At 49.6% G+C, this 27,449-nt stretch overlaps 1 pseudogene across 1 annotated transcript; it reads left to right on the top strand.

Moving 5' to 3' along the window:
* Nucleotides 1–1,420: 1,420 nt before the first annotated feature.
* LOC310922079 (FERM domain-containing protein 7-like) lies at nucleotides 1,421–22,699 on the top strand (annotated as a pseudogene). Its single transcript has 13 exons — nucleotides 1,421–1,477; nucleotides 14,724–14,828; nucleotides 15,175–15,217; nucleotides 16,469–16,547; nucleotides 17,202–17,299; nucleotides 17,427–17,535; nucleotides 18,550–18,697; nucleotides 19,863–19,958; nucleotides 20,217–20,381; nucleotides 20,610–20,678; nucleotides 20,775–20,850; nucleotides 21,656–22,124; nucleotides 22,440–22,699. The product of its transcript is annotated as an FERM domain-containing protein 7-like (transcript).
* The last annotated feature ends 4,750 nt before the right edge of the window (nucleotides 22,700–27,449 follow it).

Here is a 27,449-nt window from a genome sequence, read left to right as displayed (position 1 = left end):
TCAGCTGCTTTGTGGAGCAGCTTCATGGGGAAAAGCAGGTTGGCTTTGACTTTCAGGCTCCTTTTTGTCCTGGTTAGCAGAAGACTACATTTTTCCGTGGATAAAAAGCTCTATGGTCTTTCTCTGTACCAGAGATGACAAGGTATTACGTTGCCCTGACCGCCTCTGTCTTGACATCCCCAGGAATATTTGGGAAGTGTAAGAGAGGCTATGGCAAATGGTCTGGAGCAACTTACAATGGAAGTTTCAGTAGAAACAGACAAGGGACCACCAAACAAAATCTCTGCAGCACTAAATGCGGATTTTTTTGGTTTGCTGAGTCATCTTTCTATCACTCTGGGTCCTACAGGATCATGTGTAGTGACTTTTTCCAGCAGCAACAATAATGATCCCCTATGCCAGTCCAGTGCCTGCCTTTGGCACTGCCCAGTGCATTTATTTCTGGAAGTGGGGGCTCCTGCCCAAAGGCTGCTTTCACCCAAAAGCTCAGTGAGGCGGTCTCTGATGGGTGAGAGGAACCAGAGGGGTTAGACAGCTCCTCGTGGCCCTGCAGCACCTGGGGCAGAGAAGTAGCACAAGCATCCCCAGGCACCCACCACACCAAGCAAGGCTGCACACAGCAGCCTGGGCTGAGCCCGAGGGTCTGAGGGTGGATGGCTGGCTCTGGCACTCCAAGGATGAGCTGATGAGTGGGGACATGGACTTTTCAAATTTGAAATGGGAATCAGGTTGTCACAAAGGCTTGTGAGACTTCACTAAGCTCAACCAGGGTGTAAGCTGGGAATTAGGAGCAGGTTCTCCTCTGCCTCTCCAGGAAGGACTCACAACTGGTTTTGAGTCCAGTTGGAAACATTTTCCAGTCTCTGGTGAAGTACATCAGCCCGTCCACACATCACTCAGTGGACAAGACATGATCTGCCCACCCCATGGAGCCAGCACAGATGCCAGCCGGCTGCTCTCCCAGTGCACCTTAACCAGAACAGAGAAAGGGTGACACTCACTGCTGGGTGACTTTGGCAGGAGAGATGCTCAGCTCATCTCCCCTGACCCCGTGGTACCAAACATGGGCTTGCTTTGCCCTCACATTGCTCACCACCAGCTGTAAGATCTGAGTGTTTATCTCAGCCCCATTACTGCCAATCTTCCCCCTATTAATACATCAATAATTCACAGGCAGAAAACATCTTTTATTGGAGTGGTGACATTTAAACCAAGGGAGGTTTGTTGGGGTTTTTTTAAATTCGTTTTTACGTAGTCAGCTTGTTTGCTCCAGCCTTTGCTCCACATTTGTGACTGAAGCCTTCTCCATCCAGCTGAGAGGGAATTATGTGTGCAAGAGGAGTCAGGGCTCCTTTCCTGGCTCCTGGCTCACACTGCTATGACTGCTGTGCCTGCCACACACCCAGCCGCGTGCTCGAGGATGCTGCACCTGAAAGTCCAGTTCCTGGATGATTCCCAGAAGATCTTTGTAGTTGATGTAAGTGGATATAATATTCTTACTGATTTTTTGGTGTTAATTATTAAGGCATTGTTGCTCTGAAGGATTGCATGGTCTCTGATAGCTTCTGGTTTTCAGCTTTAAAAAAAATGCCCAGCAAACAAACAAGAAAATCAATCTCAAATTCAAAATGAAAGTTTATGGTACTAATTGGTAAGTGTTTTTTTGGTATCAATGCACTCCTACGCTCCCCTGTTATTGGCATTATTTGTTAAGAAGGAGGAATGGTTTTTACTTACCTGGTGTGATCTTTAGTAAATCAGTGAATACAAAGTGATGGTCTTGACAAGTGTCGAGTTCTCTCATTTGTCTGGCTGCCAGTGTAAACATTCAGCAAGGACATAAAGTCTGGGAACAGAATAAAAATAGCATATTTGTCCAAGTTATCCCTGGTGAGAAACATCCGCACACATCTCTTCCTGGGCATTCAGTTGAAAAAGAAAACTCTGTGGTTTTGTGAATAGCTGAGGAAAAAAATCACTATCTTATTTTCTGCATGGCAGTGTCCCATCAATGGGACACCCCACATCCCACAACACATTGTGATTAATAATTCACATTTTAAAAATTCTAGCTCTGAACTAGGTTTAAAATGTTAAGTGTTAATATCTATGGTGTTAGATTTATGCATATGCGTATAGATAGCTGAAAGTAGGTATCTCTTCACTGTGTGTTAGAAACTCTTTTTACAAGTGTGATTGCACATTTACTGTTGGTTAGGGTTTGATAATCACAGTATCTAATTGAATTACCTAATTCAAGTAGATTTATTCTAGTACTTACCTGTATCACCTGTGTGAGCAGTGTTTAATATAAAATGGGGTTTTCTTTCAAGTTCTGTTGCATTTCTTATACTGTCCTCTTCTGTGGTTTATAGCACAGCCTGAGAACTGCTCTCTCAGATGCACAGCTCCATTTCTTTGTGACAGTATTTTGCACAAAAGAGGATTATAAAGCAATTCCATCGTTTGACACAGTATGGAAATTGTTTGATTTTGTTTAATTATCCTAGTCCAGGAGTCACCTTAAAAATGAGACTAGTAATTTTAAAATGCTTTCCCCTCCTCCTCCCATTGATTAGATCAGGTCATAGTGAGACAATTCAAAAGATGCTTCTGGTACAATGTTGCTTCATTTTTTTCCATCTCTGTTTTCCTATTTGCTCAAAATGCAGTACTATAGCTCTGCACATGTTATTGCAGCAAATAGCTTCCATTAGAGGAACTCCTGGTAATTTCCTTTTTTAGCATGGAATGGTATTGGAAACCCCTTTTAGGCATTTCATGCATTTGCTGCTGTGTGGGTATGATAAATGAGTAGCTGAATTAGTGACTTCTCCAGTATAAAAGGAGTGCTTTGGGCTAAGTTTTGAGCAAGATATTTTAAACAACTCTTCCTAAACCCCCCCTGACTTTGGAAAGCTCTTTTAAATGCGAAGTACTTCAGTATAATGGGAGGTAAAAGGACAAAAGTGAGAAAACAGAGGGTCTGATTCCCCCGGCACCCACGCTCAGTGTAAACATATACCTGGCTCACATGGGTGTCACAGCTGTTGGCATGTGTAGTGGTGTGGGTTTGGTTTTATCAGTTTTATGTATGTATTTGTTCTTTGTATTAAGTTCATTTTTATAAGTTATAATGGTTTGCCCCATGCACCCATGTTCCACCCTCATTGGTTTCATCCCAACCCCAGTTCTATGTCAATCAGAAGTTATCCAGCCCCTGGGCCTTGTCTGTCACTTTGGGGTCTCTCCCAAAAGTCTGGAAAGTTCCAGGAAAAACCCCAAGTGATTGGACAAGACTTCAGCTGTCTCCCCACCTGAGTTATTAATTTGTTACTATGTATGTCATTTATCCAGAGAGCCCTGCCCCTTTGGCCCCTGATTTGTCCCCAGTTAGACCCATCCCTGAGTTCCTCCCCCCAATAAAAGGTGCTGCATTGGGGGGGTTAGAAAAGATTCTTTTCCCTCGTTTTTCCCCCACTGCTTCTGCTGAGGGGTGTCTGCTGGGGCAGATACCCTGATGAATAAAGCCAGCAGTTAACCCAGAACAGCCTCCTCTTTTTTCCTGCCGTCGTTGCTTCACTCCTTCAAGCAAGACAAGAACTCACAGGGTCGGTGAGGTTCATCCTGCTACCGAGCCATGCCCCCTTTACTGTTGAGGTGTCAGGGCTAGCCGAGGCAGAAAAAGACACCTCAGCAGATTGGCGCCCATTCGTGGGGCTTGGCTTTGAAGATTGGCGCCCGTTCGTGGGGCTTGGCTTTGAAGAAGACCAGCACGCCATTGCTGAGGGTGTCAAACAGCTGTTCGAGTGAAGCAGCAGCGTGGGGGCCGAGACGGCTGGCCTGAGAAGAGCCCCAGACCCCGTGACGTGGACTTCTGGTCCTTTTGGAACTGTTCCACTTGTGGCTGCAGAGGACCCTCGGCACACCACGCACCTGCTAGTGGCCCAGCCCCCGGCGTGAGGGTGAACTGCTAGCAGGAAGGAGAAGACAATTCTTCAAGTGCCCTGAAGAACCTTTTTCCAAGCAGGAATTTCCACCACAGTCCGACTTTCCTAGACCCCGCACCGGATTGGTGAGTGTTGGGCGGTTCCTAGTGGAAGACACACTCACGAAACTTCAAGTCTCACTTGGGGAGAAGCCAGCTCCATTTTAGAGCCGGCCTCAGACCGCGCGGTCCCGGGGGAGGTGCCTTTTGCCCCCCCCCCCCGGCAATTTTCCCGGTTGCGGCTTTTATTTACTTTCGTTTTTTATTACGTTTTTAGTTTTGCGAGTCGGAGCCCCCTGACAAGTGGTCAGTTTGGTTTTTGTTGCCGACTCCTCCTTTGTTTGTGCGCGGCACCCCGGGGGTGGGGGTTCTTGGGAACTCACTCCGGTTTTAAGTGTGTCTGGGGCGCTTGGTTTTGTTATATGTGTGTATTATAAAATTGGCTTTTCGCAAGATGTATGCTATATGATTAATAACATAGTAAGGATATAAGTTTATTTCTGCTATTGGTAAGACTAGATATAAAGGGAGTAGTTGATGTAGCAGCTGCTTAAACTGTCTGTTTGGTTGGGATAACATCCAGTGAACATGTAAAGAAGACTCTGCTACTGATAACACCAACTATCAGCATCTACCACCTGCAGAAAGCACGGACCAAGGCCCAAGCTGGACGCGATAAAAAGGACACAGCCACGAAACACGCATGCTCTAAAAAGGTGGACCCAAGGAGGGACCATGCAAAGCAGTTCCTGGAATATGGAAACTAGTTTATGGAATTTTATGAATATTCATATATCGATATAACGAGAAGGGTATTTAACGAGTATCCCTGAGAAAGCAAGGGGTGGACTTGGCTGAATGCCAAGTCACCCGGCCGGCCGTTCTTGGTTTTTTCTTATCTCCTAATTGTCTTAATTATTTTATTAAACATATTCCTTAAAATTTACTAAAAAGTGAACCTCGTTTTTCACAGTTTTGTGTTCAGAATTTTCAGTTTCTCGGCTGTGCTGTGAAGTGGTAGATTTAACATGGGCGCAAAGCTTTCTACCGCCGAAAGAGGTTTTTATTACAAGCTTTTAGGCGTTCTAGCAGACGGGAACGTAAAGTTTCCGAAAAACGAGGTAAAAAAATTCGTTAAGTTGCTCTTTCTTCGTTTCCCCCACATGACTTCTGACCTGGTGCACAGTGTCTGCTTTTGGACCGCCGTGCACGCCAGGTTCGCAGAGACGGTCCGAGCCGGTGAAAAAGCAAAAAAGTTTTTGCTTTGGCCGCAGCAGATTCGCGAGGCGCTGTCATGCCGCAGGGACTTGAAAAAAGAGCAAAACCGCATGTTCCCCTGTTCGTGTTCGAGCCCTCCTTCCCCCTGTTCCAAACCCCGTTTCCCTGGGACCGGTATTCTTCGAAAAGCGGCGAAAAAACCCGCCTGCCCTGGCTTTTTGAAAGTGCCGACCCCATCCCGCCCGAGTCAAAACAAAACGGCTCGGGACCTCTGCTGCGGCACTGGCCACGCTGCACAGAGAGATTCATCCTGCCCGCCTTTACCCCGTTGTCACCCCAGAGTTCAGTTCACGTTGCCTGGCAACGCCCGCGCGGCGGAGCCTCAAGCGCCTTGTTTTGACTGCGGCGCGCAGCGCTCCCCTCCCCCGCCCTGCCCCAGCTCCGGCGCTGGGCACTCCCACAGCGAGTTGGCGCGGCGCGGCCCTTCCCCTCCCCCGACAGCGGCGCGCGGCCCCTCCCCGCTCCCACCCGGCGGCGGCGGCGCGCGGCGGTCTCCGTCACTCACCCCCTGCGGGAGCCGCTCGCCGCGAGCTCGCTCCCCCCTCCCCCGCGGAGGCGGCGGCGCGCGGCGACCGCTCGCCCCGAGGGCGCTCCCCCGTCCCGCGCGGCGGCGGCACCGCGCGGCAGGCGCTGTCCCCCAGCCCCCGCAGCTGTCGCTCGCTGCGGGCGCCGTTCCCGCTCCTGCGCGGCAGAGGCGGCAGCGGCGCGGGGCGGTCAGCGTCCCCCAGCCCCCGCGGTGACCGCTCCCCGTGGCCGCGGGTGCCCTTCCCGCCGTGCCGCGTGGCACTGGCGGCCCCTTCCCCCAACAATGGCGGCGGTGACCGCGTGCAACGCTCGCCATCCCTTTGTTCCCTTTCTTCTTCCCACAATTCCCTGTACTACCCCTCGGACCCCTGCCTCCCCCAAACCCAGTTCCCGCCTTTTTCAAATAATGTTCCCTTCCCGCCTTCTCCCCAAACTCCTCCCTCTCGCTCCGCCCCAAGGTCTGCCCACCGGATGACATCATCCGAGTGCCAGACCACGCCCCCTGACGTCCGGAGGCCCCGCCCCGCTTCCGGTTCCCACGGTCTGAAGCCCCGCCCGGATTCCGGTTCCCACGCCCTCCCCTCTGATTCCCATGATTGGAATTCAGAGGAAGATGAGCTGGAACCTGGAAATTCAGGCCCAAGCCAGATTCCATCCCTTGCACCAGTCACCTATCACAGGTCAAAGGGTGGAAATGTCACCAGTACATCCTGGCAACCCATTCCTCAGCATGCAGTGAAGGATCTCTGCAAAGCCCTCAAGGAGTATGGACGTTACAGTCCCTACTTCAGAGGATTGCTGAATGCCCAGCTCACTGGGATGACAGCAGTCCCAGCTGATCTCAAGCATCTTTTCCGATGCCTCACAAACTCCACAGAGTACAAACTCTGGGAGGCATCGTGGAAAGACCTGCTGAAGAGGGCCCTCCAAAGCTTGCTAGCAGATCCCACAACTGCTGTTGATGAGAAAGGGGTCACACTCACCCTCGACCACCTGAGTGGTGATGGCCAGTGGGCATTGGCTTCAACCCAGGCCTCAGACATCCCCATCCCAGGTCTTGACAAGGTCAAGCACACAGCAGAAAAGGCATTTTTAGGGATGCAGCCCCCAGATCCCCCTCCTGCATACTCCACAATTTTCCAAGGCCCAGCAGAACCTTACACTCAATTTGTTGAAAGGCTCTCACAAGCCATTGAGTTGCAGGTCCGCAAGGAGCATGCAAAAGAAGAAACTTTAGAAGAGATGGCGTTCTCTCACGCAAACGAAAAGTGTCGCACAGCTATACTAAGTTTGTCGTGGGAGCCCCCACCAACACTCCAGGACATGCTGCAAGTGTGTGAGCGCAAAGTGCCGTGGCTGGGCCAGCCAGTGAGTCATGCAAGAGGGAAAGCTGCCATCCGGACTGCTGCTGCCGTGGAAGCTGAGTCATCGAGTGCTTCATCTGCCCCACACGCACCGGCCCAAAACAAGCGATCTTTTAAGAAGAATGCAAGCAGGCCGTGTGCGCTGTGTGGGGAAATGGGACACTGGTGTCAACAGTGTCCCATGAAAAAAGACTTTGACAAGTTCAAGAACAGGGGAGGGAATGAGGGAGGTGGGGGGAAAACCTTTAAAAATCAAAAAAACTAAAGGGCGAGCGTGGGTCCACCCAGCATGCAGACAAAAATTGGGTGGCCCAAGCCAAAGAGAGAAGAAGGGGAAGAGGGAGAAAAGGAGAACTGAGGGAGGAAAATAATACTCTCTCTTGTTTTCCTAGCCAGGAATTGACACCAGCTCCAATTCAGGAGCCAACACCGACTGTGACAAATTCACCGGATGTGACACCTTCCGACAGGGACCTAGCCTCACCGTTGTTGACAACAACCTCTATCTATGAGCCTTTCAGGCTTCGCCTGACAGAGTCGTTGCACCTGACTGACCGCGATTGGCATTTTGTTTCAGTCAATTCAGGAGAACCAGGTACTTGGTCCCAAATTGAAGGGAAGTTTGTAGTCATTGGGGACTGCACATTCACCCCGCATGAGGTCGAAATTGCTCCGGGTCTCATTACATCGAATCCCGAGCGTTTTGTCCTCTGGCTGCATTGTGTAAACCCACCAGTCTTCCTCCCTAAGGGACAGGTAATCGCCCAGGTAATTCCAGTTCCAAGTATACCTGTGGAGGATGGTGTCCCTGAAGTGAACGCTGTAAGGGCGATTGGGGAAGACAAGCCTAAAGAAATGTGTAGGCTGGTAATGGGTGAGGAGACCAAAACCATTAAAGGTCTCCTAGACACTGGAGCATATGTGACGGCCATTCCTGAAAGAATGTGGCCGTCACATTGGGCTTTGCAGAGCGTGCCTGGACACGTCCAAGGCGTAGGCGGTCTTCAATTAGCAAGACAGTCAGAGAGTGTGGTGCAAATTGAGGGGCCAAAAGGACAATTGACAAGTCTCTGTCCTTTTGTTTTAGATTATCCGGAGCCCTTACTGGGGAGAGACCTCATGGCCCAGTGGGGAGTCACCATTAGCATACCTGACTCCCCACAACATTTTCAAGTGGCGGTCACTGCAGAGCGCCCCACCCAGAAGCTGAATTGGAAGACTGATGAACCAGTTTGGGTGGAACAGTGGCCGCTTTCTAAACAAAAATTGAAGGCGCTCAATGAGCTCGTTGAGGAGCAGCTCAAAAAGGGCAACATTGAGGAGACTACCTCACCGTGGAACTCCCCAGTGTTTGTCATTCAAAAGTCGGATAAAACCCGATGGCGGCTCCTCCACGACCTCCGCCAAATAAATAATGTCATTGAAGATATGGGCTCTCTCCAGCCAGGGATGCCGTCCCCAACCATGCTCCCAAAAGATTGGAATCTAGCCATAATTGATATTAAAGACTGTTTCTTTCATATTCCCCTACACCCAGACGACGCCCCGCGCTTTGCATTCTCGGTATCGACCATCAACCGAGAAGCCCCAAGGAAAAGGTACCATTGGAAAGTTTTACCTCAGGGAATGAAAAACAGCCCTGTGATCTGCCAATGGTACATCTCTTCCCTGTTGTCTCCAGTGTGTGCAGCTGCGGGCAAGGCCATTATCCATCATTATATGGATGATGTCCTTGTGTGTGCCCCAAATGACGACCTGTTGACCCACGCGCTTGACCTGACAGTGACTGCACTGGTTACTGCAGGGTTTGAGCTGCAGGAGTCAAAGATTCAACGGATGCCACCATGGAAGTACCTAGGCCTGGAAATTGGTAAGCGGACCATTGTTCCGCAACAATTGACAATAAAAACCAAAATTGAGACCCTTGCGGATGTCCACCAACTGTGTGGGGCGTTGAATTGGGTGAGGCCTTGGCTGGGTCTGTCCACAGAAGACCTAGCCCCCCTTTTCAATTTACTGAAAGGGGGAGAGGGGCTGAGTTCCCCCAGGTCTCTCACCCCAGAGGAGTAAAAAGCATTGGAAAGAGTTCAGACAACAATGTCCACCAGGCAGGCAAGCCGTTGTGACCCTGACTTGCCATTCCGTTTTATCATTCTTGGAAAGTTGCCACACCTCCATGGGGTGATTTTTCAATGGGACAAGGGAAATACCACCTCTCCCAAGAAGGACCAAGGCAAAAAAGACCCTCTTCTCATCATAGAATGGGTCTTTCTTAGCCACCAAAGGTCCAAAAGGATGACACGGCCACAAGAGCTGGTGGCAAATCTCATCCGGAAGGCCAAGACCCACCTTAGGGAATTGGCTGGTTGCGATTTTGAATGCATACACATCCCAATTAGGCTTAATTCGGGCCAAATTACAAAGGTGATGTTGGAGCACTTGCTTCAAGAAAACAAAGCGTTGCAATTTGCCTTGGACAGCTACTCAGGTCAAATTTCTATCCATCGGCCTGCCCACAAAATTTTCCATCAGGATGCTCAATTTACATTGGCTCTCAAAAATGTTCAGAGCAAAAAACCTCTAGATGCCTTGACTGTTTTTACAGACGCCTCCGGAAAGTCCCACAAGTCAGTGATGACTTGGAAAGACCCTCAAACTCAGCGGTGGGAATCAGATGTTGCTGAGGTTGAAGGATCGCCTCAAGTCACTGAGTTGGCCGCTGTCGTCAGGACCTTTGAGAGGTTCTCTGTTCCATTCAATTTGGTAACCGATTCGGCTTACGTAGCAGGAGTAGTGTCCAGAGCAGAACAATCTATATTGCAAGAAGTGTCCAACACCGCACTCTTTGAGTTGCTCTCGAAACTGGTCAAGCTGATTTCCTACCGAGAGCAACCATTCTATGTGATGCACACGAGATCGCACACGGATTTGCCAGGGTTCATTGCTGAGGGAAACAGAAGGGCTGATGCTTTAGCTGCCCCTGCAGAAATGGCCCCGCTGCCAAACATCTTTGAGCAGGCCAAAATCAGCCACCAACTCTTTCACAAAAATGCACCAGGCCTGGTTCGGCGTTTCCACCTTACCTGAGACCAGGCCAAAGTGATTGTGGCCACCTGCCCCCATTGTCAACAGCATGCGCTCCCCACTCTGAGTGCGGGAGTGAACCCCCGAGGACTAAACAGCTGCGAGGTGTGGTAGACAGACGTCACGCACTTCTCCCAGTTTGGGAGACAAAAGTACGTGCATGTCTCTGTGGACACTTTTTCTGGTGCTGTCTATGCTTCTGCCCACACAGGAGAGAAGTCTGGAGATGCAATCAGACACCTGATCCAGGCTTTCTCCTTCCTGGGCATCCCAAAGTCTCTCAAAACTGATAACGGGCCTGCGTACAAATCCAAGGAGTTCCGCAGCTTCCTGCAGCAATGGGGAGTGGAACATAAAAAAGGCATCCCCCACTCCCCGACAGGCCAAGCAATTGTAGAAAGGACCCACAAAGATCTAAAAAGGGTTCTGTGTCAACAGCAACAAGCTTTGAAAGTTGAACCCCCTTCAATTCGGTTAGCCAAGGCCCTGTTCACCATTAATTTCTTGAATTGTTCTTTCGAAACGCTGAACCCGCCAATCGTGCGCCATTTTGCAGGAAATCAACAACTGGCTCTAAAGGCGAGGCCAAAGGTCCTTGTCAAAGACCCGGAAACTTTGAGAACGGAAGGTCCTCACAGTGTAGTGACGTGGGGGCGTGGGTACGCCTGTGTCTCCACTCCCACCGGACTTTGGTGGATTCCTTCTAAGTGGGTGAGGCCCTACATTCCCAAAGTCTCCAGACAAAAAGTGTCACAAGTCACAGTAGTGTCCTGGCGGAGGAAAAAGAAGGGTTCAAACTCCCAAGAAGAGTTCTCCCTCCCCTTACCCTTTCCCAATTGGCTCTCTAACCGTGTTGTTGTTTCAAGTTCTATTTAGTTGTGCCAGATCTTGCCCTGTCCCAAATGGAGGTCCCTCTGGCTGTTAGCCTTCTGCAGCTCTTCCTGCTCGCCAGCCTCAAGATACCGACCAGTGGAGGGTTTGTCCCACAATCAACGACAGACGCCTGGGTCAGCCTGTCGTCTCCATCCACAGCACCATCAAACACGGTCGGCAGTGGCAACGAAAAGCTTGAAGACTGGCTGGATGAACTTTTTGAGAGCTGGGGACTTTCTAAATGGGCAGGGTTCAAGGATCAAAGCTGGACTTTTAATTTGGATTGTCCTTGTCAGTATTTTATTTACTTTTATGTTAATTAGATGTGTAATTGTCTGTTTAATTTCCAACACCACTACACCCTCTCAAGTACGCCAAGTTTTTGTAGTAACGGCTCCCACAAATAGATCAGATCCAGAAGGAGTCATTCCATCTGAGGAGGGTGGCAATCTAAGAGAGTGGTCCATTCCTTCAGAGGAATGGCACTCTGACCAACAATGGGATGAAGATCTGTCCGAGTCGGAATACTCCTCCTCTTGAATGCAGTCCACGTCCTTTTAAATAAAAAGAAAGGGGGAGATGTAGTGGTGTGGGTTTGGTTTTATCAGTTTTATGTATGTATTTGTTCTTTGTATTAAGTTCATTTTTATAAGTTATAATGGTTTGCCCCATGCACCCATGTTCCACCCTCATTGGTTTCATCCCAACCCCAGTTCTATGTCAATCAGAAGTTATCCAGCCCCTGGGCCTTGTCTGTCACTTTGGGGTCTCTCCCAAAAGTCTGGAAACTTCCATGAAAAATCCCAAGTGATTGGACAAGACTTCAGCTGTCTCCTCACCTGAGTTATTAATTTGTTACTATGTATGTCATTTATCCAGAGAGCCATGCCCCTTTGGCCCCTGATTTGTCCCCAGTTAGACCCATCCCTGAGTTCCTCCTCCCAATAAAAGGTGCTGCATTGGGGGGTTCAAAAAGATTCTTTTCCCTCGTTTTTCCCCCGCTGCTTCTGCTGAGGGGTGTCTGCTGGGGCAGATACCCTGATGAATAAAGCCAGCAGTTAACCCAGAACAGCCTCCTCTTTTTTCCTGCTGTCGTTGCTTTACTCCTTCAAGCAAGACAAGAACTCACAGGGTCGGTGAGGTTCACCCTGTTACCGAGCCATGCCCCCTTTAACTGTTGAGGTGTCAGGGCTAGCCGAGGCAGAAAAAGACACCTCAGCAGGCATGTGCAGCAGAGTCTCATTTCCTGGCTGCTTTGCATGAGAACAAGTTCCTCTCCTGGTGTTGGATGCTGACCCGGGAAGGCTTCTGCCTCCACTGCATCCTTGCTGACAGTTGGGAACACTGAGTTCCCAGGATTTCCTTCAGCTGAGCACTGGAGGTGGTTCCTGGGATAACAGGTCTGAGCCCTCAGGGCAGGGGAGGGAAGGGGCTTGGCACATCTCTGAATGTCCTCACTATGCCCTCCCTGCTGAACACCCCATGGCTGGGCCTGGGATGCTGCTGGGCAAACCAAACAAGCCAGAAAAACTAGTAGCTGAGGCTGAGTGAAGGACAGAGTCTCCTGTGGTCGTGTGTCCCCTGTAAAGCTGGGAATTCCTTGACATGAGGTGTGTGGGCCTGGTGATAGAGGAGCGAGGGCACAGGGAGCCTTAGGGTTGGTGGCTTTTGGTGCATGACACACTGTGCTGGCTGCAGCATGCCTGATAGGGCAGGCATCTCCCAAGACGGTGGGAGATCACACCAAATCCCATGAGCTGTTGCTCACCCCTAAACCACAGACCTGGATGTAGCAGCCTGTCCTATGGGAATGATGCAGAAATGGGCTTTGCCATCCAACTGCGGGTGTTGCCAGAGTCCCTTTGGGGACATGGGCGTGTGTGTGTCCCATGTGCCGCATGTGTTGCTGTCTATCTCTGGAAGTGCCTCTGGCTTTCTGATTCTGCTCACAGTCCCAGGTGCTTTCACCGAGGAGTGAAGGGCCAGTGCAGGCTCTCCTTTTCATCTTCTACTCTGGAGTTTCTGCCTATGGGTGCTCACCTGTCCCTGCTTCATTCTCAGAGGACATGGCACAAACAGCCCCACATGTCATGCTTCTGCCTTGCACTGTGCTCCTCCAGCACAGACCACACTTCTCTCACTGGGTGCAGTGCAGGGCTGACGCTGCTGAGCATGATTGTACCCCAGTGCTTGAGGAAGCATTGGCCTCAGCACCCCAAAATCCAGGACAGGACACCTGCAAGCAACACTCTACAAGAGAAAGGCTCTCCTTCTAAAGCATCCCCTGCATCAGCAGGGCTGTGTCTCCCAGTGAGCAGGTTTTCTTGGGTTTGGGGCTGCTCCTGTCCCTGGGCAGTGCTGGGCTTGGAGCAGAGTGGGTTGCTCTCAGCAGACATATGGTAGGTAATAACCCAGTGAGAAATGCTTGTCTTTCCTGGCTGCCTGACAAAGGCCAAGGCCTTTCATGCTAGAAAATTCTAGCTTGGAAAAAAAAATATATAATTTTTTTAATTATCCTTGTGATCCAGTAATTTTGAGGAGAACTGGGAGTGCTGCAGAGCAAATGCTGTTATTATGCTATCACTTTTCTGCAGCCTTTCAGCACAGAGTCAGCAATTTCATCCCAGGAGAAGCCCTGAAAAAGTGGTTATTAGTGTGCATCACCACCAGCAGCCAGGTCCCTCCCATCCCTGCTGGGGACAGCCAGGAGCTGCAGCCTGTCTTCCCCTCCATCACCCAACATGCTATAATTTAGCAGCTGTCTAATCTGGCCTCTCTGCTCCAGCTTGCTTTTGCAATAACCCATACTTCTTTTTGGTCTGCTTTTCACAAGCTGATGAAGGTTTATCAGGGTTTTGTTGGGGTGGTTCACTGCCATTTTAATTTCTGGTGCTTTGTGGAGCATTTTCCAGATTCAGGGGCCTCCTGGTTTGTTCTCCAGCCAAGTCATACAGCATGGCAACAAGTCAAGAAAACACCCTCCAAGTCTTTCTGTTTCCTGGGAATAACTACAGCCTGGCCTCCCTTATCAGCATGTAGCACCACTTAATTCATATTGCTAAAGCCCACGGATGACTCAGAGCCCACAGCACAGAATCTCTGGTCCTGTTGCTGTTAATTACCATTAACCATAATCGTAACTCATCCCCACCTGTTAGGGCACATGGACTCACTGCACAGGTTTGAGGCCTGCTCCTGTTGGCTCATAATTAAGCACATTTGCCATGGCTGTCCCTGGTTCAAGCAGGTGCTTGTCCTGGGGATCACTCACCAGTTTTCCAGAGACCAAACTGCCCAGACAGTGATAGCTGCAAACAGTGAGTCAAAACATGGTTTATTTTCTCTTGCTCTCCTTTCTGGTTTATGTTCCTTAATAAAGGAGAGAAGTGATGGGAAGGAATCTGATTTCCAGAAGCAGGGAACACAGCATGCAGTTGTCCTGTTGTACATGCTGAAGCCAACAGCATTTACTGAGTAAGATTTTGCTGCTGCATGGTGAGGGAAGGGGTGAAGGAAGGGAGCTGAAACTTCTCCCCATCTCTCTGAAATCCCATCACAGCTGCTGTCAGCGTTGCCTAACCTGCTGCTTCTGTGCTGTGTTTGTTTGCTAGCAAAAATCCAGTGGGAAAGGGCTCTTCAGCCTCACCTGCAGCCACCTCAATCTTGTGGAGAAGGAGTACTTCAGGCTGGAGTTTCACACCCAGGCTGGGAACCAGGTGAGTGCAGCTGGCAATGCAGGACCCTGGAGCTGCTATCACCTGCGTGGCTGGGGGATTGTTAGCACCTCCCTAAAATTCCAAATGGAAAATTAAATAGAAAGTTTTGCCATGATGGCAGAAAAAGCCTGAAAATGAGAGTTAGGAGGGGAGCCACAAGTCCCAGTGATATCTACAGCTCATGGGGTCTATTCATAGCCATCTGTGTGATGCTGCCCAGCAGGATACTTGTCACAGCAGCCAAGCTGGCCAACTTTTTCATGTTGCATTCTACCATGCTGCTGCTGCTTTTATTTCCCATCTCTTGTGCTGTTTATTTACCCAGCTCTTCATTGCCTTATTTCAGGTCTGGTTGGAACCGCTAAAACCCATAACAAAGCAAGTCAAAAGTAAGTATTTCAAGAATAGAATTCTTATTAATCACTACCAGTGAGAGTCTAACACAGACATGTTCATGCTGTGTTGTTGCTTGGGGACAGGATCTCTGGCTTCCAGCACTTATCCAGGCTCATTTTAGAGGGTGAAGCTAGGCAGGATTGTTTGCAAGGACATCTCAGTCCATATAAAATCCCGTGGAAATACCACTGCCTTTGCAATCTGGTATCTGCACCATTTTAGGCTGGAGCTGTTAATAACCTGACAGCTTGGCAGAGGAGCAGGGGTGGCTGAGTGCCTGTGTGGCCCTGCTGGCAGCATGACAGGCACTTCTCCTGCATGCCCTCCTTTTCCCTTGGCAGCTCAGAGTGGCCCAGGCACCTGCAGGGTCTCCCCTCTGCCCTGCAGGCCCTGCAACTCCTCCCCAGCCCCACGGAGATGCTGCAGAGCCTGACCTGAATTCAGGCCCATCCTCCTCTGCCATGGCTATGACCGGTGTTAACACAGTGCTGCTTTCAGCACAGGCCTCTTTCCATCCCCAATATATTTTCCCCAAGTACACAATGGCTGGGAGGTGACTGAGAGCTTGGGGCCATGACCCCAGTCTTTGCCATGGGGAGGCTGGAGAACAGTGTTTGCATGAATTTCCCTGAAAGGGGAAAGCCTGATAAGGAGCCTTCCCTTTCTGGGTGCACCACAAATGGAATTGTTGCAGGCACCTATTTCCTTTACCAAGTGCCTGCTGGCCTGTCCCTCTGAGCCATCCCAGGGTGTTCTGTGACAGTCGGTGCTTACATAGTTGCCTCCCTCCCTCCACACACTTTGCCTTGGGCTTGGCTGCTTGTTCTCACTCATCCCACAAAAAAAACTTTGCCCAAGCAGCCTCCTATGGAGCTGTTGCATCCCAAGTGCTTGGAGAGCTGAGTTTAACACACAGACCCAGTGATGGCAATTAACCAAGGCTCTGGCCAGGTTCCCTGGCACCATTTCATGGAAACCTCCTCCCAACAGGGATTTTTGCAATTTGAATAATTGCTGAGGGATTTTTCTCTTTAGTATTCTTTAGATATCCAAATCTCTATTTGCATCCATTGGTAATACTGAGGGCCTGGGCAGGCTGGTTTGGGGGGGGGGGCAGGCTGTAGTCCCTGATTTGTAAGGGTCCAGATTAATTTAATCTGTAAGGAGGCAGCATGTGTGAAGAGAGTTGTAAATGTTCTCAATAGACTTGTAAAAGAAAACTTATGAAGATGTTGTGTTTTAAGATCCTAAGGAGGTTCTTTTCAAATTTATGGTGAAATTTTTCCCAGTGGACCCCAGCCACCTGAGAGAAGAACTGACCAGGTACAGTGCTTGTTTTCTTACCACACAGTTCTGTGTTTTTGCAGTGTGTTAATTCTTTATCTTAATCCACCCCAGACTGTCTGTGAGCAGTGGTTATCCTAAGTACCCTAAGTATTACACTTTACAGAACAAAAACAGAGAATATCTTTTCTTGATCCTCTGTTTTTAAACACAATCCATTTGAAGGATCAGCTGTCTTATGAGGCTGCAATTTGTTTACTGCCAAACACTTTAGCAGTTGGGCACAGTCTGACTGCTCAGTCTAGCTCCTGCCTCAAGCAGCGTTCTGAAAGAACAACTTTAGTTTTATTTTTAAAAATGACATTGCTAGCTTTTATGATTTTAGAGAAAGTATTGCAAACAGGGACTAAGAATAAAACCAAGACAGTGCTTCTGCAGAACGTCAGCCCCAAGAGAGGCACATGCCCTCCAAAACAGAAAGGAATGTTAATTTTGAAATCTACTGATGAGCATTTCAATGACAGGGATGTGCTGGCCATAGTGGTGCCCAGCTGCAGCCTTCTGCAAGGGCTGCATGCTCATCCTGTCACCCTGTCAATGTGCATCCCATGGGTTGAGATATGGGAACAGGCATGGCCCTCATGGCTCAGCCCAACACCCAGTTTCCCCCAGGGCTCCTGTCCCCCTCCACAGGTACCTCTTCACCCTCCAGATCAAGAAGGACATGGCACAGGAGCGGCTGCCCTGCAGTGACAAGAGCGCGGTGCTGCTTGTCTCCCACCTGCTGCAGTGTAAGGACAAGCGAGTGCCAGCAGGGACAGTGCCCCTTCCCTGAGGCAGGCCTTGGCTGTGCAACCAGGGCTTCCCACTGCACTGACCCCTCACAGTCTAATCCATGCTCTCCCCGTGTCCCCAAAGCCGAGCTGGGCGACTTCCAGAAGGAGACAGACCAGCAGCACCTGGTCACACACCTGCCCAACCAGGAGTACCTGGACAACAAGATCATGCACTACCACCTGATTTATTAAAAAACTATGGACATTGATCTAATATCAATATCCAACTATGACGGACAAAGACTCTCTAATAGTTTAAAGTTAGAAAGTGTATGTTTATTACGACGCCGGGCAGCGTGCGGGATAGCTCCCAGAAACACACGCACAATTTACAGATCATCACAGGGTCTTTTATCTACAGGAGTATTGAATACACAAACTACAAATGCATATTCATAGCTCTGATACCTCCCATTCCCCGCTTCGTATGGTAATTAGCCCAAAAAGCCACCAAGCATGCGTAGTTTGTTCTTTGAAATGGGTCGGTGGTCTTTTTATGGGGTGGGGTCCCAAAATGATGAAGTAAGATTGTCTTCCTCAGCTCTGACTTTTTAACCTTTAGTGTTCGTGACAGCTAAATCCTGTTTTTCCCAGGACTGTTTGATTTATGATTGTATTGTGTTCATAGGGTCTATTGATTATTCAGGATGCAGAAGCCTAGTTTGACAGCTCCTCTGATTGATCGGTTCCTTCCAAGGATTATCAGTTCCTTCAGTCTGGCTTCTGTTAGCAAAAGGGAAGTCCTAGCTACATTATCTCAGCACTATCTATTTTGACTACAGTCTTTAATTCTTCTAAATCCATGCCTCACTCCTCTGGGTTTTTCAGTTCAGAGCAGATTTAAACAGTCCCAAGAAAAAGGAAAAAAAAACCAAACAGTCCAGGAAGCTTCTTTGCCTCACCTAGCTAGACTAACTAAAAGGAAAAACAAACCCTCTCTCTGGCTGCTGTCCATGCATCTGACGAACACACCGTCCCGAGGAAGAAAAAAAAAAAAAAAAAAGAAAAAAAAAAGCAGAGGAGTGAACACTGTTTTTCAAACAAACTGCACACTTCTTTCCCTGCTTTGCTCTCAGAACCAGTCTTAAAGGTACAGAACACAACATACAGCCCACACAGAACAGATGATTGGGGATACAAGCATCATAACATCACCCTAGGACACCTTGTCACTCCTGTTACCTCCTGTGTGTTTGTGTCTCCAGAGGGAAGACGCCGGCCGAGTCGGATGTTCAGCTGCTGGACGTGGCCAGGAAGCTGGAGATGTATGGGATCCACCTGCATCCCACCAGTGATGGCAAGGTGACACAGATAAACCTGGCCGTGACACACATGGGGGTGCTGGTGTTGCGGGTGAGCCCCAGTGTGACACACATGGGATGGCTGCCAGCACCCAGGTGGGGTGGCCTCTCTAGCTGGGGGCAACCCTTCTCCCCTTAGAGCTCTCCAAACTCTCCCAAATCCTACAAGAGGGCATGTGTTCCACAGACCACAGCTGTGAAGGCAATGCTCTGGGATGTGGCTGCGGGACTCAGCCCCACCGTCCCCCCAGCACCTGCTGCATGCCACTGAACCTGCCCCAGCTCTGCTGGTCCTCGTCCCACGAGTGTGGTAGCCATGTGAGCAGCACAGGTTCCACAGCTCTGTCACATGTGTTCACCGTGCAATCTTCCAGCAAAAATAGCCCCCCACGTCTGTGCAATTACATAACACTGTAATCATGGCCGAGCTGCACAGTAAATACAGACTTCCTCTCAGCTAGTATGAGGCAGAGCTCTGCTCCCACACCAGCTGATTTCAACCTGGGAACCTCTTGTCACAGCAAAAAAAACCCCAACAAACCCAAACATAAAACCTAGCTGTGGGTCTGCTGTTGGTAATTAGTGCTGCCAGACCTGGTTATTTATTCAGAGCCATAAACACCCCTCATGCATGATTAGAGCATCTGTGAGCTCATTAAAATCTGGGCTCTCCCAGAAAGCTGAGAGGATCCTGGTGCCAGAGTGGAGTAACAATTTTTCCTGGTTCTGCCATGACACCAGTGTTTTGTGGCTGCATCTAACCTTGTGCAAAATGATAATAGGGTAAAGCGTGTTTGCAGCCTGCTCGAACCAGGTCTAAAGGTGTGGGGGTGAGCTGAGCACTGCTACACTTCCCAGCAAAGGAGGGGAGAATATTAGTTCTTTGGAGTGCTGATTCTGCCTTAACTTATGTGATAGTTGAGCTGGCACAGATAGGACTCCCTGACTTGACCTCTCTGAGGTTTGTCTGGGGATCCTGGACTTTTACAAAGAGCTTCAGCAGGCAGAGTTAAGCTCTGAACCTCAATTTCTACTTGTAGAACCAGCTGATGGAGAGTCAAACACCAAACCTCAGCACCCTTTCCCCAGACTCCAGCAGCTCCAAGAGCTGCATTGGAGTCTTATGCAGTGTCCTGTGAGCTCAGGGCTTGGCCCACTGCATTTCTGTATTCACAGGTTGCCCCATCAAGCTGTAATTGCTGTGTTTGTCCTTGCAGGGCAATACAAAGATCAACACCTTCAACTGGTCCAAAATTCGCAAACTGAGTTTCAAGAGGAAGCAGTTTCTCATCAAGCTCCATGTAAACATCTCTGTAAGTACCACACCACAGGCAGCTTCTGGGCTTGGGAGCAGACAGCTGTGGATGGAAGGTCAGTCACGCAAAGTCCCCAATTTTGAGTAAAATGCATTCCTGCTGCTCATGATGATGCTCCTTCTTGAGTGCAACAGGTGCTACTCCTGTGTCCCCAGCGAGGTGACAGTGCACTGCCTGGAGCCACTGACAGCCCATATAACCCTTGGGGGATCAGGAGGGCAAATGGCAGAGCTTGTCCCATGCTCCTGACCCCAGCTGTCTTGTCTCTGGCACACTGGAGTTCACTATGGTGAGCCAGGACACCTGCAAGGCCTTCTGGAAGACATGTGTGGAGTACCATGCCTTCTTCAGGCTCTCTGAAGAGCCCAAGTCAAAGCCCAAAGTCCTTCTGTGCAGCAAAGGTTCCAGCTTCCGCTACAGGTAAATTCCCAGGGGAAACCCAAACTGCTGGGGCTAGGAAGGGCTTGGGGATGGCTCTGAGCCTCCCTTTTATGTCAGCCCTGTCTGAATCTGAGGGGGTGAAAACAGCTACTTCTCCTGGAGAGACCCCTGTCTTGGTCCTGCTGCATCCCCTCACATGGGGCACAAGGCCTGCCCAGGGCTGGGGCTGATGGTCCTGCTGCTCACATTTCTTCTTCCATGCTGCAGTGGGAGGACTCAGCGGCAGCTGCTGGAGCACAGGAGGAAAGCTAAGAAGAAGAGCCTGCCCTTCGAGAGGTACCAGGGGCATGGATGGGGGGCAGTGCCTGAGGGGACTGGGGAGAGGGGAAGGACCCTCCTGGCCATACACCTACCCATGCTCTTGTCCTGCAGGAAACACTACACATCCCACTACGATGAGAGGCAGTGCCTCTCCTCCCCGGACCTCCTGATGGATGTTTCAAAGCAGGTAAGTCCCCATGGCATCAGCAATAGTTCTGTGCCAAGGTCTTGGCATTTCTGCCCCAGCTGGAGGAGTTCAGCTGGAGGCCAAGCCAGACCCTAAGCTCTGGAAGCTCCCTTCCCATCCCGCTCTGGGCACCCACCTGGCACCCACCCCCTCTGTGCCCTGCCCAGATGGAGGAGCTGCACTGTAGTGGTGTGGTTTTGGTTTTATCAGTTTTATGTATGTATTTGTTCCTTGTTTTATGTTCCTTTTTATAAGTTGTAATGGTTTGCCCCATGTCACCCATGTTCCACCCATTTTAGTTTTACCCCAACCCAAGTTATATGTCAATCAGAAGTTATCCAGCCCCTGGGCCTTGTCTGTCACTTTGGGGTCTCTCCCAAAAGTCTGGAAAGTTCCAATAAGGACCCCAAGTGATTGGACAAGACTTCAGCTGTCTCCCCACCCGAGTTATTGATTTGTTACAATGTATGTCATTTACCTGGAGAGTTATACCCCCTTGGCCCCTGATTTGTCCCCAGTTAGACCCATCCCTGAGTTCCTCCCCCCAATAAAAGGTGCTGCATTGGGGGGTTTCCCGCTTTTTTTCCCTCGCTTTTCCTCCCCGCTGCTTCTGCTGAGGGGTGTCTGCTGGGGCAGATACCCTGATGAATAAAGCCAGCAGTTAACCCAGAACAGCCTCCCTCTTTTTTCCTGCTGTCGTTGCTTCACTCCTTCGAGCAAGAAAGAACTCACAGGGATTGGTGAGGTTCATCCTGCTACCAAGCCGTACCCTTTACTGTCGAGGTGTCAGGGCTAGCTGAGGCAGAGACAAGACACCTCTTCACTGCACCTGGCCTATGGCAGCCGGGATTCCTACCACACCAATGGAATGCATGGCTCTGAGCACACCCTGGACAGCCGGTGTCTCAGCTCCACCATGGAGGTGACCTTTGCCACTGAGCTGGAGCGCTCCAAGCCCAAAGCATCCCTCACCTTCCTGCCCCTCTCCAAAAGCTCATCTGCCTTCCCCCTGCTCTACGCCAAGCTGGAGATGGAGTGGGCGTGGGAGCCCATCAACCTCTTCGGAGCCAGGAATCCCTTGACATCCTTTCGGCCCCACCACCAGTTCGTTGGGAACAGTAAAAGCACCTCTGTGGGCAACATGAGGGAAGTGAGCGCCTGGCCGCTGGTGTACATGGATGTGCCCTGTCCCCTGCCCATGGTGGCCCTGGCCCCCCCTGTGCTCTTCTATCTGGACAGGGCACTGCAGTCCCCAGGCCCTGCACTGGCCCCTGGTGAGGACACAGCAGGACCGGCTGGTGCAAGTGGCCCCATGGTAGCAAACTCCCCCCAACAGAGCCCGAGCGGGACCCAGGCTGGGCAGTTCCACCGTGAGGCTGCAGGCACAGCCATGGGCACGAGCATGGTGGAGGAGAACAGGTCACTGGCTCGTTCCTTTGATTATGGCCTTCAGGAGCAGCCTCCCAGGTGGTCCTGGAGCCAGTCAGACATGAGAACCATCTGCTTCCCCTACGGCTCTGAGTTCAGGCCCCTGAGGCTGTGCCCTGCCCTGAGCAGCAGGAAAGGGGGTGTTTTTTGGCACATCCCAGCCCAGCAAGGGCTGGCTCTGGGGCTGCGGGGCTTCACCGAGTGCTACCTTGGCAGCAGCACCGAGTCCAGCAACTCTGACTCGGACCTGCTGGCTGCTGACTACTGCTCCCTGTACGGCCGCGTGCTGCACTCACCCATGGCCCGTGTGCGGCTCTCCTTGGGCAGCCTCCAACTGGATGAGGAGGATGAGGAGGTGTCCTTTGCCACCAGTGCTGCTGAAGAGAGGATTTCCAGAGGGGCCTCCAAGTATTTCACCTAGGTGCCTGACACCAGCCGGAGGGAGCAGAGGTGGCCAGTGCTGACCCAGGGTCAAAGAATGGTGACACTCTTTGTTTTCAGGTCTGCTTACAGCTTATGAAACATTGATGGGATTGTGTTGTGTGAGTGCTCTTAGCTATAGAGGATGTGTTAATGGACATCAGGAGTGTGTTCAGAAGTATTCAACCCCTGTACCACATTTGGAAACTGGTTTGCCTCTGCCACCACACTTTGAGAGGGGGGTCTTGCTTCAGCCAGGGACCAGGGATCTCCTAAAGCCCCACTAAGCCCATATGTCCTGCCCAAGCTGATGCTTGGAGCTCAGCTGCTGGAGTCTTCATTGAGAGGGAGGGAGAAAAAGAGACTTCTCACAGAATAGTTTCAGCTGCTGCTTTTCCCAGCTGCAGGGCAGCACACTGGAGGGAAGGGTGTTTCAGGCCCTTTTGGAAAGGAGCAAGATCTTCAAGGGAGGCTGCTCCTTGAGCTGATGCCATGTGGACAGAACAAAACCCCAGCACAGAGACCATCTCCTCCACGTGCCTCACCTCCCTCCAGTGCTGCAGGGAGCACCTGGCACTCAAAGACAAGGCTCTGTGTGTGGCTGTCTTCTCCCTGGCCAGTTTAGAGCATTATCCTTCTCCAGAAATATCTCAGTAGTGCTTGTCAAGCTTTTAGAAGCACCCCATGGTGAGCACTGGGAAGTGGGTTCATACTCTGTATTTTGTTTAGGCACATCAGCTATCATCTCCTGACATCCTGACAGCACCATGACAGCCGCAGTACCTCAGAGCTCTGCTTAAATCTGAGGGAGAGAGATGTGTAAGGAGGTTCTTTGGGGTCCTTTGCTTCTCCAAATCTGTCCTCAGTTAAGCAGCATGGGAAAAAATATATCAGGAACAGGTAGGAAATGAACAGGCAGCTTCTTGGAAGTATTTTTATTAAAAAAACCTTACTATTACCCTAAACCTACATGAAATCTTGGGAATGATGACACCTCCATAAGATTTTAGGGGGAGATCTTGATAATTTTCTTTAAGAACAACCCTGTAAGTCTTTGTAGGACATGGCTGTAAGCAGAGGGACAGCCCAGAAAATCCATGGCAGAGAAACCACTGCAGCCTGCTAGAAGGATTTCAGAAACATGGAAGCTGGGACAAAAAAAAAAAAAAAAAAAAAAAAAAAAAAAGAAAAAAAAATAGATTAAAATGTAGAAAGAACTGGGCTTATAGGTCCTGCTCACTCTGCATGTTGCTGTCCTTTGTTTTAGAAGGTGGACAATAAAAAACAGTTGTTCACACCGGAGTTTTGAGTTCCTCTTTCTGTCCTGAGAAATCTGCACCTCCGGTCCTGCAGGCACACTCCCCCCAGCACACCTTGCCCTGAGCCTCCCTGCTCAGGATCTTCCCTCCTCAGTGCTCCAAGGAGTTGGTTTCCCTCTCCTCCTCTGCTGCCTGGCTCCCTCGGTGCCTTTGCTGTCCCAGCAACTGGGGAGACTTGTGGAGATCCTGGAACGCTGCTGAAAACAGCCACATTCTTGGTTGGTTGCCTAAAGAAATGCATTAGCCCAACAAGTGAGTACATTCTAAGGTTTGCTTTTGCTCCTAGTTACCCTGTGCTGAAGCTGTGAACTGCAGAGATCCCTCATGCTGCTCTGACACATGTTCTACTGAAAAAAGGGATAATCTTTCTGGCTAGAGGGTTGTTTCTTCCCCATTCCCAAAGCTCTGCACCTTGGAAAGAGCAAGAACAAGCACTCAGTACATTTAAGAATGGCAGTCTGTGGGCACAGTTTGGTAGAGGGTTAAAAAAAGCAGCAGTGTTTCAAACACAGGTTGCACACACAGCCCTGGGATACATCCACAATCACTGTTAGCTTCTCAAAGCATGTGGACACGCACCTTAAAGCGTGTCCCAGAGCAGACAGTCCCACCACGAGAGATCATTGTACAAACACCCTGCCCAAATATTCAGGAACTGCCAGGTCTGGTCTTTAAGACTATGCTGGGAAAACAGCATTGAGAGGGAGAAACAAGGACTTGGGAACTATTTTTGGATTTTTCCATGGACTAGGGAGCACTGGGGCACAGTGTGGGCACTGTGCCTCAGCACATCCTACATATGTTCAACAATAGCAGAGGAACAAAGCAGCTCATCAGTAAGTGACACAAATTGACATCTCCAAGCTAAATTCATTGTGTAAACCACTTTCTTGGGACTGACTAAAATTGAGGAACAATCCCAGTAAGCAGTACCTTACTTGTCAATGAACAATTGAAACAACCCTTGACTAAGTCCTTCCCCTCACTCCCTGCTCAGCTTATTCACCCCTGAGATAAGGACATCTATTTAAGCGATTTTTTTTTCCCTAGGGAACAAAACAAGGATGGAGAGAGGACGTGGAAAGATTTGGTTTGCTGGTGGTGAAAGACAAACAGCAGAACCTGGAAAATGTAAACTGGTATAGTCCTTACACAAAGGATTATTGTAGGGGAGAAGGCACTGCAGCATCACAGTGGGAAAACATTAAGCTACTCAGTGCAGTAACTGGTTTATATAAAACAGATAAAAGTTTAGACAAAATAGATAAAGCTGTGAAATAAGACAAGCCAACATACACACCACTAAAACTTTGCAAAGAGGAAAATAATTTTATTAGTGTAAAGTCATAAAACAGTGTGATAAAAATCAGACTTTTAACAATCACTAAACTTTGTGCAAGCAAATAAAACCTACACACTCCTATTCAGCTGTTTAAATTGCAAGGCAAGAACTGGTGTGATGACACTACACTGACTGGTCAGAGAGCAAGGGCTTAAAGAATGGTTACATTGGTAAAGGATTCATCTACCCAAGAACAAATACATTTCTCTATTCTGCAATTTAGACTACTTTGAGAAGATTACTTCAGCAACAATTCTTTTCAACCTACAGCAGGAAGCCTGGCAAACCAAAAGATCAAGAAGATGGTTCCTGCATGAATATTTTGATCTATTTTTCCATTAGTTATCTGCCAGCAACAGAATACTGCTGATTAAGTTACACAGTTCATCAATAACAAACATGTGGAAAAAAGACAGCTCATCTCTCTCGGGTTTAAATGGTTTCTTTTCTTCCCGAGATTTCAAGGTTGGTGGTTCGTGTGGGTTCGAGGGAGTGTTTTTCCCTCCTGACCTCTGAAGGATTTGAGTCTGAGTCTGTGCTCGGGGCTCGGTGCGGCGTGAGAATGAAGGGAGTCTCAAGGTCTTGGTTTTCTTGGTTTCTTGCGTTGTTTATTAATTCTTATCTTACAATTCTCAGTGTCCGGCCAAGATGTTCACAGCAGCTCGGACACGAGGTGACTCCCCTGTGTCCGGCCAAGGTGTTCTCAGCAGCCTGGACGCGAGGTGACTCCCCCTGTGATGGGAGGTCGCTACCTCTTATACAGATAACTACGTACCCATTATTTACAATTCTGTGCCAATGTCTATCACCTATACTAGAAGGGTCATTTCTACTTTGACCCAATCCACTGAAACTACTTTGCGCCCAAGTCACTGCAGAAGATGGATGCCAAGGGAGAACAACAACTCAGGGCACCGCCCTAAAATCTCCATCTTGTCCCTTTGCATCTACATTCTAAAAATCCCAAAACTACAAAATCTTCCACATAGTGATAACTACACTACTCTCTGTTACACCTTTGTGACTTGCAATTCTTCTCTCTGATGGATGTTTTTCTCATGGACCAAAATCAAAGACTGTGTCTTCCTGGGCTCTGTGCCAGGCAAACCCCCCTGCACAGACCCCAGACCCTCTTTCTCGGGTCCCAGGCCTCTCTACCAAGGTCTGTGATTTCCCAGGGCGCCCAGAGGGATGCCCTGGACTCCAACACATCTCTGGAACCAGCAATACAGATGTCCCTCCTTAGGAGCTAATTATAGTCTTACATTGCACAGAGACTTCGGGCATATGTAGCACAATAAAAAACCTTCTTGAATGGACTGTAATACAAGAGAATGAGTCTGTTTTGTACACATGTGGGGGAGTTTTTCCCATGCTGTCCCACGAGGTAGGCATACATCCCATACATTCCACAGGAAAAGAAGAGGCACCATAGTTCAGCAACTTATTACAGTTGTATCTCAAACATGTCAAGTTCCAATTTCCCATGCCATTTGCTGACCCCACCTACCCAGAATTGTTCACAGTTGCATAGATTAAAGATCCTGTGTCAACAGGGTAAAGCCACCAGTTACAAAACTCAGGAGGAATTCCCATCAGCTCTTTCCCACAGAAAAAGAACACCTAAAGGGAAGTGACATGGAAGTAAAAACATGTTTTTAATTCTGAAAAATGTATATGAAGCTCCTTAAAATGAGATTTGTGTTGAGGCTGCCGAGGTGAAAGTTGAGGGAGCTGCAGCACAGGCCTTTGTGTCCCTTCACTGCCCCATGCCGAGGCCAAAGGCAGTCAAAGCTGTGACCGAGCTGTGACATCACTGCACTGCCAGACATGTCTGAGCTCACACATCCCAGAGTCTTCTCTCTAGGAAAGGAACTAAACTGAACCCCGGGACTGCTCCATCCATTCCCTGGAGCATAGCAGCTGGAAGGTGTCCTCTGGACAAGGACAGTGTGGGGCACTCAGAGCTTTGCAAAGCACCCACGCAGGGAACATCTTTCTCACAACACAAGTCTGTGACAGACATGTCCACACCTCTGCACAGCTGCTGAAATCCAGAATAAAATGATGCACAACAGAACAAGCTCATG

This window comes from Zosterops lateralis (assembly GCF_965231275.1).
Source record: "Zosterops lateralis genome assembly, chromosome: W".
In the NCBI taxonomy this organism is placed as follows: domain Eukaryota; kingdom Metazoa; phylum Chordata; class Aves; order Passeriformes; family Zosteropidae; genus Zosterops; species Zosterops lateralis.
Note: the sequence above shows the minus strand (reverse complement) of the source record. Positions and strands in the feature narration are given on the sequence as shown.